The following is an 18,147-nucleotide window of genomic DNA, read 5'->3' on the forward strand; positions in this document are numbered from 1 at the left end:
GGATCTAGGACTTTTGGGAGCCACCAGAAGAAAATGGTAACTCATCAATATATATAGTTAATTTTATAAGTATTGTTGCATACTTATTAACTAAATCTTTTATCACTTCACTTTGCAGGAAGCAGAAAAAGGACGCATTGTGTCATACAAGGATGTGTTTGTTGAAACACATAAACATAAGATCACGCGAGAGTTTGTATCAGAGAAGGCGAGAGCGACAGCGGTATGTATTTATTTTATAAATAAACATTATAATAGACAAGTTACTATGAATTACATTATCACAAATATTGTAATTCCTAATTATTAATTCATATTCTAATCATTACATTATAGGAGTCATACGAGCAACAAATGATACAGCGATATGGCGATGACTCCACTCAACATTCGCCTTTTGATCGTGCAGCATGGGTGACTGCAACCGGAGAACTCAAAAAGGGTCGTGTGTTCGGGTTTGAGAGTCATATGAACACCACACCAGTCGTTGCCTCCTGCAGCCCAGGCCCATAGAGTTCTCCCGCTAGCATCAACTCTTAACGTTCAAATGACCCTGCTATGTCTTGGGATGGTGTCTGTTAGCGTCTTGAGAACAAACTGTAGTACTTTTTAGATGAAGACATTCCCAACATTGTCCATAAAGAGTTGTGCAACTTTTTCAGAACAGAGAAACTTCGTCTGCATTCAACATGAGCTCTGGTGCCCGAAAAGTATACAGTTTTTTTACTGCCTTAGAACACATATGAGCATGATAGAATCACATATAAAGTTGTTTTACTGTTTTATAACACATACTAGCATGATAGAATCATGTATAAAGTTATTTTACTACCTTAGAACACATGTTAGCATGATAGAATCACATATACAGTTTTTTTACTGCCTTAGAGTACATATGAGCATGATAGAATCACATCTAAAGTTTTTTTACTACCTTAGAGCACATATAAGCATGATAGAATCACATATACAGTTTTTTTATTGCCTTAGAGCACATATGAGCATGATAGAATCACATATAAAGTTTTTTTACTACTTTATAACAAATATGAGTATGATAGAATCATGTATAAAGTTATTTTACTGCCTTAGAACACATATTAGAATGATAGAATCACATATACAGTTTTTTTACTGCTTTAGAGCACATATGAGCATGATAGAATCACATATAAAGTTTTTTTACTACCTTATAACACATATAAGCATGATAGAATCACATATACAGTTTTTTTACTACCTTAGAGCACATATTAGCATAGTAGAATCACATATACAGTTTTTTTACAGTCTTAGAGTACATATGAGCATGATAAAATCACATATATAGTTTTTTGTCTACCTTAAAACACATATGAGCATGGTAGAATCACATATACAGTTTTTTTACTGCCTTAAAGCACATATGAGCATAGTAGAATCACATATAAAGTTTTTTTACTGTCTTAGAGTATACATGAGCATGATAAAATCACATATGCAGTTTTTTGCTTGCCTTAGAACGCCTTAGTGCACTTATGAGCATGGTAGAATCACATATACGATTTTTTAACTGCCTTAGAACACATATGAGCATGATAAAATCACATATGAAGTTTTTTTACTGCTTTATAACACATATGAGCATGATAGAATCATGTATAAAGTTTTTTTACTGCCTTAGAATACATATGTGCATGATAGAATCACATATAGAGTAGGCTATATTTCAGTATATTTTGTTTATCAATACTGACATTTCTTTTCTCGTGTAGGTTGATGGCGATAATCAGCGTAGTGGAACTGAAGGGACAGATAGAGACATTGAACAAGAGGACGCACAAAATCTTGGCGATAATTAGATTTATATGTTGAATTTGTTCTACCTTCTTTTTGTTTCAAAAATGTAAATGTTGAATTGTAAATAATTAAAACTTGCAAATTTTAAAGTGGATCGATTAATTGTTTTAGTTTCCTTGTATATGTATTTTGATGTGTACTTTGCTTTTTATTCACAGGAAATAAAAATTGTACAGGAGATATAAATTGTATCACGAGAAATTTTTTCTCGATATTTAATTTTCAAATTTTTTTTTTAAAATTTTTTTCTTTTTTTGTGATGGATATATCTGTCGCCAATTAGTATGGGCATTGAATTCAGCAACTTATTAGCGACGTTGATAAATCTGTTGCGAAACTGAAGCCGTCGTTTAGCAAAGACGGATTTGTGATGAATTTTGTCATTTGTTATTCCGTCAAAATTTAGCGACGGAACGGGCGACAGATAGAGTCTGCCGCTACTTAGTGACAGAATTGGCGACAGATATATGTTGTCGCTTATTAGCGTCAAAAAATTTATGATGAAAGATATTCGTCGCTAATTCGATGCTAATCTGTCTCTAAATAGGTTAATGACGGATTAGCGACGGATTTAGGTTGTCGCCAATCCGCTGGTTTGTTGTAGTGTATGGTTTCATTAATTAGCTTTGCAGGTAAAGGAATGGATGGAGCATGCAGTTGTGGGGTGGGGGAGGAGAGATGTGGGTTTTGTGAAAGATCATTTGAGTTTTGATACATTTTTTTTCGGATGTTAATATGTACAGAAGTATATATATTAGTAATGATAGGGTGCTCACCTACTCCCACCTAATAGGAGCTTCAATTTTTCAAATTTTGAGTGCTTTTTCCATTGAACATGTTTTGGATTGTGATTATGGCATATATGTAAGTTTTTTAAGATCTTCAAAAATCATTGGCCCACAATGTACCAAAATTTCATGACTTAAAAAAACCTATTTTGATGTCCAAAAAACATGATCCAAAATATGATTCTTATCAAATAAATTGTATTAAATACATCTATAAGGTTTGATTGAGAAAATACAACCTACAACTATGATTTCTAGCATGTGGGAGTAGGTGCTCCTAGAGCACCGTAGCAATACTCTCTCTCTCTCTCTCTCTCTCTCTCTCTCTCTCTCTCTCTCTCTATATATATATATATATATATATATATATATATATATATATATATATATATATATATATATATATATATATATATATATAAAGAGAGAGAGAGAGTGGTAGTTGTGCAACCGTTTGGTGCGCAGCTACCTATGGGATCACGTTGGCCGTCCAACGCAAGCGTGATAGATGGCTAGCACAAAAATGCTGAAAAACAAGTTTTTTTTGCATTAAAAAAGAATTAGTGGCACTCGAAACTGCCGTTAAAGCCTATAAAGGATGCACTCTTTCTTTTTAAAAAGAACTTTAGTGGTGCTTAAGGTCCCAGTGAAACTGCCTTTTTGGCATTTTTTTATGCTGTTTCAGCATTTTTTCACGTTAAAAATGATGAGCGTCCATCATGGCCGTGATGGATGCTCAGCAGGGTCGCGTAGGTAGCTGCTCACCTAAGGGTTGCACAGCTCTCTCTCTCTCTCTCTCTCTCTCTCTCTCTCTCTCTCTCTATATATATATATATATATATATATATATATATATATATATATATATATATATATATATATATATATATATATATATATATATATATATATATATATATATATATATATAGCAGAATTTTCAAAAATAGAATTTCCATTCCCTACTTTGAATATACCATTATATTAAAAGAACTATCCTTCATTTTTTATATCTTATCAATACTTTCTCAATAAAAAAAAAATCATGCCAAGAAAATCTGATAACCAAATTTTCATTCGCTGATGCCGGATTCATTGAAAATTAATGCTGCAAAGAATATGGTCTAGCACAAGCGCGAGCTGTTGCGAACATATTGTTGACCAAAAACCATGCCGGTTTTCAGTTCCCATGGTGCGGGTATAGTGCCACAAAGAGAAGGGACGGGCCCTAATTAAAATCAGTGCCTACTCTTTTTAACACAGCCAGAATTATATTGGGGGAGATCCCTTGGCATAGTAAATCAACCGTTAGGTGGGAAATAGATTGAGATACACTTAGCTTGAATGTCCATATCTAAACCTAACTTTTCAAGTAAAAATTCCATTGTTTACCAAGTAGGACTGGGAAAACGAACTGAGCATGTCATGGCTTGAGTCTGTTCAGTTTGTACAAGCTCATTTGTATTAGGTTTATTTAGATGGCAACCTGAGAATGAGCTCATTTGTTATAGATAAATGAGTTGAGCATGGACTACCAACGGGGCTCTGCGTGGTTGGTAGGAGTTGTCAGTTCACGTATCCTTGTGGTGGGACGTTGCAGGCTCAAAACCCAGTGGCAGGTTGAATAATAACTGGTGGGGGTCTGCCTAACCACAGCTTGCCTTTCAAAAAAAAAATGAGTTGTGCATGGACATGGTGTTCATCTCAGATCAACTCATATGGGCTCATTTATATAGGTTTTATAGTATTTGTGTATTGTACATGTTAAAAGAAGTAAGCATGATAGCTCAATTGGGTTAGATGGTGTTTTGTGTGCCATGAATTTTCATCTTCGTTCCATGCCTCATTTTGATATAATTTTGGAGAATGTTAAGATAGAAAACCCATGACAACTCAAGCTTCCTAAACTCATATGAAGACCTAATCTAGCAAGGAGATTGATTTTTCTAATCACAGGAAGTTGTGTCATTCTTAAGTAGCACTTGTAAAAGTCATTTTTTGTGGTTTTTTTAGATTCCTTATGTGAGAGTGTCACCCATATGAGATGAGAGAGTCTTAATTAAACTTTGCTGCCTCGTCTAAGAGTTATAAAGAAGGGACTTTCGGTGGGAGGTTAGAGAGCTTCTTTGGGTCTTTGGCATTGAAGGTTATGGATGTTATTTCCTATTGGTTCATCATAATGCAACTTTGCTTCTGTTTGCCCTTGGATGTAGGTCATAGACCCAATCATGTATATTTTGTGTTCTTATTTGATTATTATCCTTATTGCTGTGGTTTATTTCAATCTTACTCATGATTGCTCAACATTAGGCATATGCATATACTTGCAACCACCAAGTCAATGGTTTCATGCTCACTGTGGACTCTGACAATAAAAGCCCTTTTTACTTGAATGAGTAAGCTTAAGCTTGGCTTGCAAAAGTCAGTTGAGCTGAGCCCAAACACTACCTGTCTTTAAACAATCCCAGCGTGAACTGCCCCTGTTCGGTTCATTGAGCTTGTTTACCAGTCCTAGTTACACCTGAATGGGTTCTCAGATTAATGGCACATTTGCACTATCTGCGTTTTCTAAAATGGAATACCTAAAAGACAAATTAATTGTAATGTATATCAATTTTCATTTTAACATATTTAGGAGATAGGTAGGATAATAACCTGACCAAGGCTCATAAATGGTGTATCCGGAAAGTACATCACCTTCGAGGTTAGGATAAGATCACAATCAAAGTTTTCCCTGTAAAAAGGAAACATGGCTCTTTTGTCTAAATGGATGCTGTTGGTTTTGGTTCACATACCCAAAAATCATGCCAAGTTTAACCAAACACGTTTCCATAACAATTACCCTTGGCATCATCTTCTCTCCGCATAAAGCCCTGCCATAACAAACCAGAAGAGAAACAAACAACAAAGGAGAAGATGGCCAAGGAGGGATCTGCAACACCACACATCTTCATTGTAGCCTACCCTGCACAAGGCCACATCAATCCTTTGATCCAACTAGCAAGGCTCCTTGCTTCTTCCTCTCTTCTGGTCACCTTCATCTCCGCAGACCATGCCATAGAACCAACCCTCAAGAAAGATCCCAGTGAGCTTTCCCACCTCCAATTTGAGTCCTTCTCATTGGGGACCAACCACCTGACCATGAAGGGAGATGCATCAAACATTGAAGCCTACTTGGCTCGTTTCCAAATGGAGTCCTCCCATTGCCTCTCCCACCTCACCCAGAAACACCACCCAACATGCATCCTGTATGACTTTGGCATGCCTTGGGTGTTAGAAATTGCAAAGGCCTCAGGCATACTTTCTGTCTCCTTCTTGACTCAATCATGTGTTGTGTATGCCATATATTACCTCTACTGCCATGGCATGGTTGGCAAAAATGACGATGTTCAAAAAGAGTTGCTTGGGTCGGGGGGCTTTGGAACTCATGATATACCTTCACTTTTGCACCCTTCTAACCCCTACCCTTCTCTGACAACAGTGATTATGGATAGATACTACAGATTGAGTGACACCAATTGGGTTTTCAGCAACTCATTTGAGGAGCTTGAAGCAGAGGCAATACAATTCATGCTCCCTTTGCAACCTATAAAAACTCTTGGCCCATTGCTGCCTCCTGCTTATTTGAATCATGATGGTGATGAAAAAAGCACAAGTAGAAATGCTGCAGATGAGACATCAAATGATTATTGCATGCAGTGGTTGGATGGGAAAGAAGAAGGTTATGTAGTGTATGTATCATTTGGGAGTCAGTGGGGGCTGTCCAAAGAACAAATGGAGGAATTGGCTTGGGGCTTAAAGGAGAGCAAGAAGGCATTCTTGTGGGTGGTGAAAAGGCCAGAGGAGGGGTCAGAGAGGCAGGGGATCAATAGGCTGCCTGAAGGGTTTGTGAAAGAAACAAGGGAGCAAGGATTGGTGGTGCCATGGTGTCCCCAATTGGATGTGTTGAGCCATCCCTCAGTGGGGTGCTTTGTGAGTCACTGTGGGTGGAACTCAACCTTGGAGAGCCTCTGCATGGGTGTGCCAGTGGTGGCTATGCCACAGTGGACTGACCAACCTACCAATGCAAAGCTTATTGCTGATGTTTGGAAGGTTGGGGTGAGGGCTAGGGTGGATGAGAAGGGGGTGGTGTGTAGGGGGGAGTTGGTTAGATGTCTAGGGGCTGTTATGGATGGTGGGGAGAAGAGCTTGGAGGTCAGAAGCAAGGCTGCAAAGTGGAGAGAGTTGGCAAGAATGGCAGTTAGAGAGGGAGGGTCGTCCTCAAGAAACTTGGAAGATTTTGTTAAGGAAATTCGTGCCCGTGCAGCCATGGTTCAAGCTTCATCCGTCTAGTACCCCTGTGTGGCATCAGTGTTCGTGGAACTTGTGATACCTCGGTGCTGTGGTTCGTAGGGTTTAGGCATGATTTTTTTCTAAATAAGGAGTCGACATTGGACCCTGCCATAACGCGGCTCCTTTTTCTGTTTCCATCTTCTCTCGTTTTCTTTTAGTAAGATATAGTGCTCAACTAACACAATGCGAAAGTCGGTGTTTGTGCATCTTGATCCGGTGGCTGGCTTTACTCTTTTCCAAAGCTTTAGTTACATCGTTGTTGAATTTATAAGCATCCAATTGAGACGTTCTGAATCGACCTTTTTTTTATATTTACATGGAGAAACTGCCATCAGAGACTTAGCCGTGCTCTGCCTGAAACACTCTCTAAGCTTAATACTTGCCTCCAAGGAGTCGCCACTCTTCGGCTTGCGCAAGAGATGACGTCCATGGGATTTGAACCTTAACTGCCTGCATAGCTGCCTAGGCCAGATACCACTACGCCAACCCCTTTGTGGCTCTGAATGGACCTTTTTGAAAATTTTGTTTTCTTAATCAAAAAATAAAAAACACAGTTTTAACAAAAATAATCTAAAAACGGAGGAACCGATCAAATTCTAAAATAAGCATTTAATACCTAAACAATATAATAACCAATAATTATCAAGAAAAACTGAAAAGTAAAAAGAAAACAGATTCCGGCAATCTTTAAGAAAATCTGTGAAAAGCTAATCCCATTTGATTCTGACAACATTGGTTCTGAGAACCGAAGTACCAAGTACAAGGGCATGTTTGTTTTGATCACAGGGATTTTCAGCTGTGATAGTTTTCTCCTTGGATAAGTGTTTCACATGATAAACATTCACAAGTATAACTTTCTCATGTTTTTTTTTATTGTGATTTTTGGGCTGTATTTCTCATTCTCACATGTGATTCACCTTCGCATGTTTGTGAACGGTTTGAGGCAAGCAAAAACTTTCTTATTGAATCAGTTTTGGACCTAGCATTAGAATATATTTTAGATCTGGATCGGACTCCTCTCTCTCTCTCTCTCTCTCTCTCTCTCTCTCTCTCTGTCTCTCTCTCTCTCTCTCTCTCTCTCTCTCTCTACAAGGTGTGATCCCTACTAAACAAACCATGCTTAACCGATCTATGAGATCAGATTGAGAGGATACAATTGCAACTATGATTTTCCAAATACACCTTGACCTTGCATATGGCCTCAGGAGCTTATTTTGAAAACCAGCCATGGATTTCTTTCCACCACCAGTGTCTAGCATTTCATTCATTGTGTATCCTTTGAAAGCTCATCATGCCTTTTTATAAAAACCAAAATTTTGGATGTCATCGTCGTTATTTTTCATATGCATGAAGCCGGTGATGGTTCGATCTTAGGATCATGGTCCGGACTGCTTCGTTTCAAGTTTAGGTCAAGTTTGGGCCAACAAAAATTGGGTGGATGAAATCTTGTTCGGACCCATTGACTTAGGCGGGTCTCACATATGGCATGCGGCTAGGGGTGGCAATCGGGTCAGGTTGGTGGGTCGGGTCGGCGGGTTGGTGGGTCAGTATACCTCAACACGAACCCGACCCGTTTATTAAACGGGTCGGCTGTGGCAAACACTAACCCGACCCATTTATTAAGCGGGTAACCCAACACGACACGGTTAACCCGTTTAATAAATGGGTTGGCGGGTTGGCGGGTTAGCGGGCGGGTTGGCAGGTCAGGTTCGTGTTGGCAGGCGGGTCGGGGTCGGGTAAACGGGTTGGTGGGTCAGATTTGGGTAAACGGGTTGACCCGCCCGCCTAACCCAATTATTAAACGGGTCAGCCGGGTTGGCGGGTTGGCATACCCCTAACACAAACTCGACCCGTTTAATAAACGGGTTAGGCGGGTCGACCCGTTTACGACATGAACCCGTTTAAGCCAAACTCGAACCCGGCTAAGAAGCGGGTTGGCGGGTCGTGTCAGATTTTGCCACCCCTACATGCGGCATAGCTCTCTTTCACGTTTTTTACTATAACAATTTAAGAACCACTAAATAAGTGTACTCCTGGTGGACAAGAGGAACTTAATGAGGCATTTTTTTTTATTACTCCAATAAACCACATCTAGGATCAAATACATGGTCGTGCTAGCTCAGTTTGCCATACTTATGGTGGTCGTCATCCTAGATGCATAAAGCTCCAAGGTTTGAACCCTCGCCACCAGCCCTATGCTAGGCATTGGCTTGTGCAGGGGTTCCCATAGGGGTGGTTTGATCCCCCATCCCACGCACATTTTCAGACAGTGCGGCCATTGGGAACGGGGGAGCCATCAAACGACGGATGCGCAGAAAACCATTTATCGCATCCATTTTTCATTGATCTAGTAGCCACTCCCCCCCCCCCTCCCAGTTATGTTGAGAACAGGACGGGGAAACAACATAAAAAAAATGATGGGGGGAGGGGGGGTCTAACCCTGACTCTCTCTCTTGTGCAGCAGTCGGGCAATGAGAGTCTGACGATAAGGTTAGCGGTGAAAGGTTTCTCTCTCTTTGTCTCTCATCTTCTTCATTCCTCTCTTTCTTCTTCTTCTTCTTTCTTTTTTATTAGGGATCGATCTGAATCAAAGATTTTCTTTGATTAGGGTTTTTTTCTTTGATTAAGTTTGAATCAAATTTCTTTAATTAGGGATTCTTATAGTTAATTTTATTATGATTTTTCTTGTATTTGATTAGGATTGCTTTTCTTTGAATTTCTTTGATTAGGGTTTGAATTTATGCTTTATTTTTCTTGTAATTTATGTTTTTTTGGTTTATTTATGGCTTTTAATAATTAATTTGATAATGGCTTTTCACTACAAGAAAAACGCCAATTCGCGATGGACGCTATTCGTCACAAATTCCGTCGCTAATGTGTTTAGCGACGGATTAGCGATGGATTCACGACGGATAGTGTCCGTCGCATAATCTTAGTCGCTAAATTATGCCAAAATTTATCTGTCTCCAATCTGTCGCTATTTAGCGACGGATTAGCGACGAACTTTAATCAGTCGCTAAATAGCGATGGGTTGGCGACTAACTATATCCGGATAAACTTCATCGCTAACTTTTTGTGTGCAAGTTAGCGACAGATTAAAGTTCGTCGCAAACCATCGCTTGATTGAAATTGGCGACGGCTTGGCGACGGAAATAATCCATCGCTAATCTGTCGCTAATTTAAAAAAAAATTGAATTATGAAACTCAAGAAAAATTTCTCGTAATACAATTCATATAACCTGCTTATAAAAAACAGAATACATATACAGGTGAAACAAAATTAACACAGGTTCTAAGTTAAACAATCAAATACAGTCTTTGCGAAGTTATAATTAATTACAAGTACGTCAAACAAATTAAATACATAAAACTAATCGTCGTCAAGATTCGGGGCATCATCCTCTTCATTTTCTCGATCTACCCCTCCCTCCATACATCCATCCTACGCTGATCATTTCCAACATCCTACAAGAGAACCAAACTGTTAATATTTATAAACAAAATATAAACAAAATGCTCATATGTGTTATAAAACAGTCAAAAACTTGCATATTAATTCAATCATGCTCATATGTGTTCTAAGACAGTAAAAAAACTTTATATGTGATTCTATCATGCAAATATGTGTTCTAAGGCAGTAAAAAAACCTTATATATGATTTCATCATGCTCATATGACTTCAAAATATTGATCCAACTTTAAACAAGCAAATTTGATTTGCATAGTCCAACTTCAGAGGGGAGACAAAAAGGTTGTGTTTCTCCACTAACAGGAAATATCATCATTTAAAATTTTGAGAAATAAAAAAACTGAGCAAACACCCATGATTCGATATGTTTCATGTCACCACTGGCTAAAGATCGTATAGAAAGTTATCTCATCCTAACAATTCAATCCTTTTAATTAAATGTCTTTGCCATTTCCTTTTCCATTGCATATTATGTCTTTCAGCTTATTTCTTTTTTTAATTTTTGCCAAACAATTGCCTCTGATCAGACAAGAAACAAAAAACTACGACTAGATACCATCTGCAATATGAATATAACTATGTTAAAAAAGATTGATTGGAAATCAGGACCTATACAACAAAATCTCTTAGGAAAAGAATTGAAGTTTTTTTTTAACATAAAAAATTAACTAAAGTTTTATCTTAATACTATAATGCCAGGGTATAGCCGTAAAGGAAAGCAAAAATCAGGAATTTGGTGGGACAAAATTGGGTAACAAAAAATGTTCCATTCAAAATCAATTCCTTATTGATAAGAAGATAGGAGAAGAGAAGAGAAAAATAAGAAAATAGGAGAAGAAAAAGGCAATTACTTAGAACATGATAGAAATAATCCATTCTACCGATCATTACTAACATATATGTTGGTAAATTATAGATTCTAAAACAAGTCTTCACAAATATACAACAATCTTAGATACCAAACCAATAAAAAACAAAGAATAACACACTATACATGGCCATGGAATCGGAGAATACTAATAGTGTATGCTCATATGTTACAGTTTCACACCTTAGGCACCTTAAAAAGCAAAAGCAAAGGTCTACCTGCAACTACAATCGAGCGAGCAGATTCACAAGGTCGAGTCCGAGTCGCTAGAGGAAGAGGAGGAGGGTGTACCAAACAATCGAGAGATCACTTGTTCGAGTCCGAAACTGGGTGACTGAGCTCACATTTTCTCTGAGACCATGGTTTCCCTATCGCAGATTTCAGCATGCTCCGTCGTCGATTTGGCAAAGTCCAAAGCCACCGGAGCTCGATCCATGCGGACCCTGCGCTCCAAGTTCTTCCTCCACGCCGATCTCTCGCCTTCCTATGCCTTGTCGCTCGCCGACTCTGGAGACATCGACCTCGCCCGGCTCGTGGGCTCCCCTACCTCATTCCGTGATGCCCACGAATTAAATTAAATTTCAACTCACCATCATGAAATACTTAATACCAAACTGAGAGGTAGTTGTGCAATACTACAAAATAATACACTTCTCTGTAAGCAAGTGCGAGAAGATAAATCAAATGCAGAATAGCTGATATGCTATATACAGGACTTGAAGTTCAGGCCTTAACATTACAGCATCTGAGCTTCAAAAAAATAAAAACTACCAGACTCGTCAAACTCAAATTTTGAAAACATTACCAAAAGTATCAAATACATAACAAAGAAAAATCAGCAAAGACAAGAAAAAGAAGGGAAGGAAGACCTCAGGCCACTCTTCTTTGTCAAGATCGACAACCTTGGAGTCTAGCATCATCATTTGGACCGTCAGATCTACAGAGTGCTCGATCCAGTAAGTCTTTTGGATTTCTCTCTCACCTGTACATAAAATGAAAAGAAAAATCCAAACAACAAAACAAACAAACACATGTTATCCATCACACTGAGAGCACTATAAATGATCAACAAAGATGAAACGGTTGTGCAGAACACTAGAACAAGAGAACAAAGGGCAACAAACGAGTGAGTGCAAAAAAGCAAGAAGAGAGCAGAGATTTGATAAAAAAACTACTTGTTGCGGCATCGATTTTGGAGAGAACGACGTGAAGGATTGATGAGTTTTTTGGAATATCCTAGCATGGAGCTTGAGCATCTCTGGAGGCAAGGAGTATGAAAGGAAGAGGAGGAAAATTGCCCTCTTTTCTTCTCTTTCTTCTCTTTCTTCTCTTTCTTCTTCTTCTTCTTCTTCTTCTTCTTCTTCTTCTTCTTCTTGTTGGGTCGTCCGAGAGCTCCAACGCTTCGCCTCGATTCTGGTTGGATCTGACAAGGCCGATCGGGACACCGCTGCCTCTCCGCTGGAGCTGGAGGTAGGGTTGGTGTTTGAGGAACGATCGTCGGAAGAGGAGGAGGAAGAGATTCTAGGGTTTCTGAAGAGCATGGATGCAGAGGAGCTTGAGTCGATGATCAACCTGTTCATCTCAGCTCCCGGATCGCCGTCGGTCTCCATTCGGTGGAGTGCCATCGAAAAGATCTGCCTTCTGGCAAAAAACTGAGAGGAGAATCGCGAGCTGAGGGCGACAGACATTTGCAGGTCGGTGGTGGTTACGGCGAGGCGTCACGAATTTGGGGTTAATCAGAGAGAGAAAGAGGCAGGGGAGAATTTCGTGCTCAGTTTTTATCAAAAACTAGTGACGGACTTAGCGACAAAAATATTACGTCGCAATTCTGTTGCGATTTCTTCGCTAGCTAGCGATGGACCTTTGCGACAAAATTTTCCCGTCGTGAGTCCGTCGCTAATTAGCGACGAAATCGTGACAAAAAATTTTCTGTTGCTAATTTTGTAAATATTTCGGAGTTTAACGATGGATTGTTTTCTCTCGCCAATCTGTCGTTGACGGAAAAAAATTGTCGCAAATGTTTGTCGCTAATTAACATTTTTCTTGTAGTGTTTCTTGTATTTTGATTAGGGTTGTTTTTCTTTGGATTTATTTGATTAGGGTTTGAATTTATGCTTTATTTTTCATGTAATTTAGGGTTTTGGGTATATTTATGGCTTTTTATAGTTAATTTGATTATGGCTTTTTTTGTATTTGATTAGGGTTGTTGTTGTTTTTTCTATTAGGGTTTGAATTTATATTTATTTTTCTTGTAATTTATAATTTTTTGGTTTATTTATGGCTTCTTATAGTTAATTTGATTAAGGCTTTTCTTGTATTTGATTAGGGTTATTTTTCTTTGATTTTTTTTTGTTAGGGTTTGAATTAGGGTTTTACATATTTTTTATTATGGTTTATTTATGATTTCTTTGATTTTATTGCTTATTTATAGTTTATTTTTCTTGTAGTTTAGGATTTTTTGGTTTATTTTTAATTTATTTTCTTGCATTTTATGGGTTTATAATTTATTTATGATTTGTTTTTGTGTTTTTGAATTTGTATATAACAATTTATGAGTTCTTATTTTTTTCTTAAATTACCTGAAATTTAAACATTGTTTTTCATACTTGAATCCAGTTTGAGATCCATATTTGGGTTTAAGTTCTGCAATTTTTTTATAAACTTTCATAGTTAGATCCAACATAACGCCAATTAAAGCATTTATATATCACAAAAATAGCATTTCTTATTTTTTTCTCAAATTACCCAAATTTTAAATATTTTTTAGTTTTTAGATCTAATTTGAGATCCATATACAGGGCTAAAATCTATAATAAACATGGATAACGGTGGGGTGGATGGGGTCCTATGACTCATTATCCATGTGTATAAGTTGTCAGTACAGTGTAAATCAAATAACACACATAAAGAACACAACTTTCGTGTATAGTCGAAACATAGGGTTGAGTACAGTTGTTACAGAATAGACAGAACGTGTTCTTTCTGTTTTGCTCATTTGTTTCATCCAATCTGTCTTAAGCCATCAAACATACCCATAGAAATCTAAAAGTGCACGCACACTCACAAGAAGAGCAAATATAACGTGGTGTGGCTCTTTAGGCCTACGTCCACGAGTGAAGTTCTCTCTCTCTCTCTCTCTCTCTCTCTCTCTCTCTCTCTGAGCAAATATAACGTGGTGTGGCTCTTTAGGCCTACGTCCACGAGTGAAGTTCTCTCTCTCTCTCTCTCTCTCTCTCTCTCTCTCTCTCTCTCTCTCTCTCTCTCATTGATTTCTAAAAAGAGGAGGTTCCATTATATAGATTTTAGAGGTACATATTGGGCATGAAAACTTTCTCATCTAAGAAAAAATATTTTTTCACAATTAGAATCCTTTTCACAAGAGGATTTCTTAATAACTAATAAGTCTTCTTTCTTAGGAAACATGTTATTCTCTTTGTTTCCAAGTTGATCTCCTCTCTTTCTATCTTTCTCAACTTGAGCAGTTTCCTTTTGAGTGAAAACCTCTTCAATGTGTGAAAACATTATTATATTCAGTAAACTTGCTCACATAAAGTAACTTTTGAGTTAGTTTGAGAATGTGTAAAATATTAAAAGAATCTGAAAAACAAATAATAGAAGATCTAGTGTGTTGAATTTGCAAACCTGCCCCATTGCCAACTTTTACACTAATCTTTTTAATACAATGATAAGTTGCTCAGGTGTTTGGTGACATGATGTGTTGCACCTGAATCAACCATCGTCACTAAAAGTACTGCATTGCCTAGAACTATGCTTAGGTGTGCCATAGGCTTGACATATCACCTTATCGAAAGGAGAACCACCTTTGTTTTGACATTGGAGATTTCCTGATTTTTGCTGATAATTTGACCGACCTTGAGACCTACCACAACCCCAAGAACAATAATTGTTATTGTTCTCTCTAAAATTTCTCTAATTTTGGTAATTATTTTTTGTTTCTCTGATTTTGAAACTGGGTGACATTGTCTGATGGATTTATAGCTTCTTTGTTATCTTGATCTTTCATTAGCACCGCTTTATTGAGTAACAAACTATGTAACTCAGGTACAGATATGGGATCTAGCCGAGAAGAAATTGAAGTCTTAAAAGGCTACATATTCACTTGTCTGTCCTCTAATCAAATGCATAACCATCTCTTCTTCGAAAACAAGTCTAGAGGCCACGGCCAGCTAATGCTCCATCAACTTTGCTCGCTCAAAAAAATCATCTACATTGTTATTTTCCTTTTTAAGATCTTGCAACTGTCCTTTGAGTTGCATAATTTTGGCTCTGTATTTAATTCATTTTTTTATTTAGCAGGAAAGGGAAACAAATTGAGATTCCCACAATAAGTAGTTGTCACTAGACAACTTAGTCGACGAAAAATATTGAAGATTGGTAGCTGATGGAATCAAGGACGACATACCAACTCCACCATTGTCATTTTTCTGAACTCCATTGCTGATTAGTGAACACTGAACTGAGACAGACCAAGTGAGAAGCATGCTCAGCTAGGTAACCGCAGGCTGATAAATGGTCCAGCAGCAGCAAAAAAAAACAGTGTCAATAGGCAGCAAAGAAGGTTGACTCAAACCGCGCCAAACTTGATGCTGCACGGTGGTGAACTACCACCGCTTGAGAGGCACGACCTGATTTCAGGCCTGTCTTAATGCTGAACACATCGTGACGTTGAAGAACACCACCTTATGTGAAGGTAATCAGCCACACACATGTGGATCTGGATCTGATACCATAAGCTTGTGTTGGGACGTTGCAGGTTCAAAACCCAATGGTATAGTTGTATAACTGGTAGGGGGTCTGCCTAACCCCAGCTTGCCTTTCAAAAAAAAAAAATAGGGGATAGCCAATTGCTCTTGTCATAGTTGATTATAAAATAGGAAAAAAAAAGGAAACCTCACCCACTTCCATAAGCTCCTGTTCCAGCATAGTGCTGCGCTATTTTGTAATGGATAATTGAGAGGTCCACCATCTCATGCCCAGCATTATGCTCAACTTTATGTCCTCTACCTTTAAAAAACTCCTTGTGGAAGATATGATGCAGGACAAGCATATGTCTATTTTGTTAGGTATTGTTTTTTATATGATAAGTTGCACATACGTTAGTCCATGATTCCGATCTTATCGGTTCTTCATATTAAATCATCACTATTTTATATAATTTTAAATCATAAGCAACTTTTTTTATGAAATCCAACAATAAACATTACCTTTAAACTGCTTTTCTTTTAGAGAGAGAGAGAGAGAGAGAGAGAGAGAGAGGTTGGACCATTTCTAAAGAAGGGTTAAAACTATCAATAGTAAGAGTTATCTAGAGGTAGGTAGGGCCAGCAAACGAGATGAAAAGCCACTCGTGGCTCAGTTCATGTTCAGCTCATAAATAGCTTGTTCAAACTCATGAAATAGGCTTAGCAAGCTCGAGCATAAACAACCAATGTCCGATCGGCTTAGCTTGTATAGGCTATCAACTATATATTACATACGTTTTATATCATAAAGTGAAGGTAAAAGTGTTTGGCTTGCAAACAATATCCTATTGCTAACAAGTTTGAAATAATTATTTATTTTGTAAATTAGTCAGTTTGAGCTTGGCTTAGTAGGTTTATGTCCAAATTCTATTATTTTCAACTATGAAAATTACACTTTTGTTAAAAAAAATTAATTAAATCTCAACCTTTCAGCACCTGTCCCAGTCAGATTAAAGGTTGCTCATTGAAATTTTGCTTTTAAATATTTTCTCCAATGGGGCTTGTCAATTTCCTTTGGAATACTTGCCTTTCCTATGATATTCCAATTCCAAGATTGCATGGAAGTACACAAAAATCGAAGTATGCTTGAATACCATTTTCCACCATAACAAAGCCCGTGGTCATACTCGTCTTTAAAAGAACTTTATATCCAAGTCCAATTGGCTTTAAAAACTAAAAAAAAAGATTACCATTTGAATAAAATTTATCTTCGTTTAAAAAAAATAGTATCAACCTTATTAGTTAAAGGAGTAAAGAGACACTTTTATCATGATTAATAAGGTTAATTTGTTGGGTTCAGCCTGCGCATAAACAAAAAATAGAAGGAATGCGTACCTGATGCCGCCATCGGTGAATTGGGATCGATGGCTGACGGTGGCTGGAGCAAGGGAAGCTGCTGCTGGTGGTTGAACAGGGAAAAGCTTCTCCTCAGTCGGACTGCTAGCTGCCCTCCACAAGCACAGGCTGCTGGATGCAGTCGGTGAGCAGGATTTGTTCCCTCACCGGATAGAAAACACTGGATGAAAGGTAAGGCTTTTGACCTATTTTTCCCTTTCTGTTTTTCCTCTGTATTTTTATTGTATTTCTCTATTTTCGAGGGTCGCTCATGATACCCCTTTTATAGGCACAGGGTGGGAACGGTTTGCGTAATTGTTTCCCTGATTCTGTGTGAGTTTATCCGAAGGAGCATCTTCCGTGGAGGGTATCCACATCGTGGGTAACCACCACCACTAGCTGGTGGTTTATCCCAACATAACTTAGTTGGCTTTTGTCAATATTTCAAAAAATTGGATAGTAAAATCTTGATTTTGAAATTATTGGGTTTTTTGAAGTTTGGAATAAAAAAGTGCAGTTCTAACACTAACAAACTATTTGGAAATACCAAATGTAGCCGGTGAACTTAGTTTAGTGGGAGATAAGGCTGGTAATGGGCCGAACATAAGGTGTTCAAGCTTGGCTCATTCTTGTGGCAAGCCAAGCTGAGCTTGATCTCATGGCAAACAGGACTTACAAGAGAGGAGCTCAAGTTGGCTCATATACAAAAAAAAAATATTCTTCAAAATTGAACTCTAAACTTGGGAAAACTCA

The 18,147-nt window shown here is 37.9% G+C and overlaps 1 pseudogene; it reads left to right on the forward strand.

The window, feature by feature from the left end:
* The first annotated feature begins 5,543 nt into the window (after positions 1-5,543).
* On the forward strand, positions 5,544-6,959 carry LOC149827333 (mogroside I-E synthase pseudogene; annotated as a pseudogene).
* The last annotated feature ends 11,188 nt before the right edge of the window (positions 6,960-18,147 follow it).

The sequence above is a fragment of the Nuphar pumila genome, chromosome 10 (assembly GCF_984573655.1).
Source record: "Nuphar pumila chromosome 10, dmNupPumi1.hap1.1, whole genome shotgun sequence".
Taxonomy (NCBI): domain Eukaryota; kingdom Viridiplantae; phylum Streptophyta; class Magnoliopsida; order Nymphaeales; family Nymphaeaceae; genus Nuphar; species Nuphar pumila.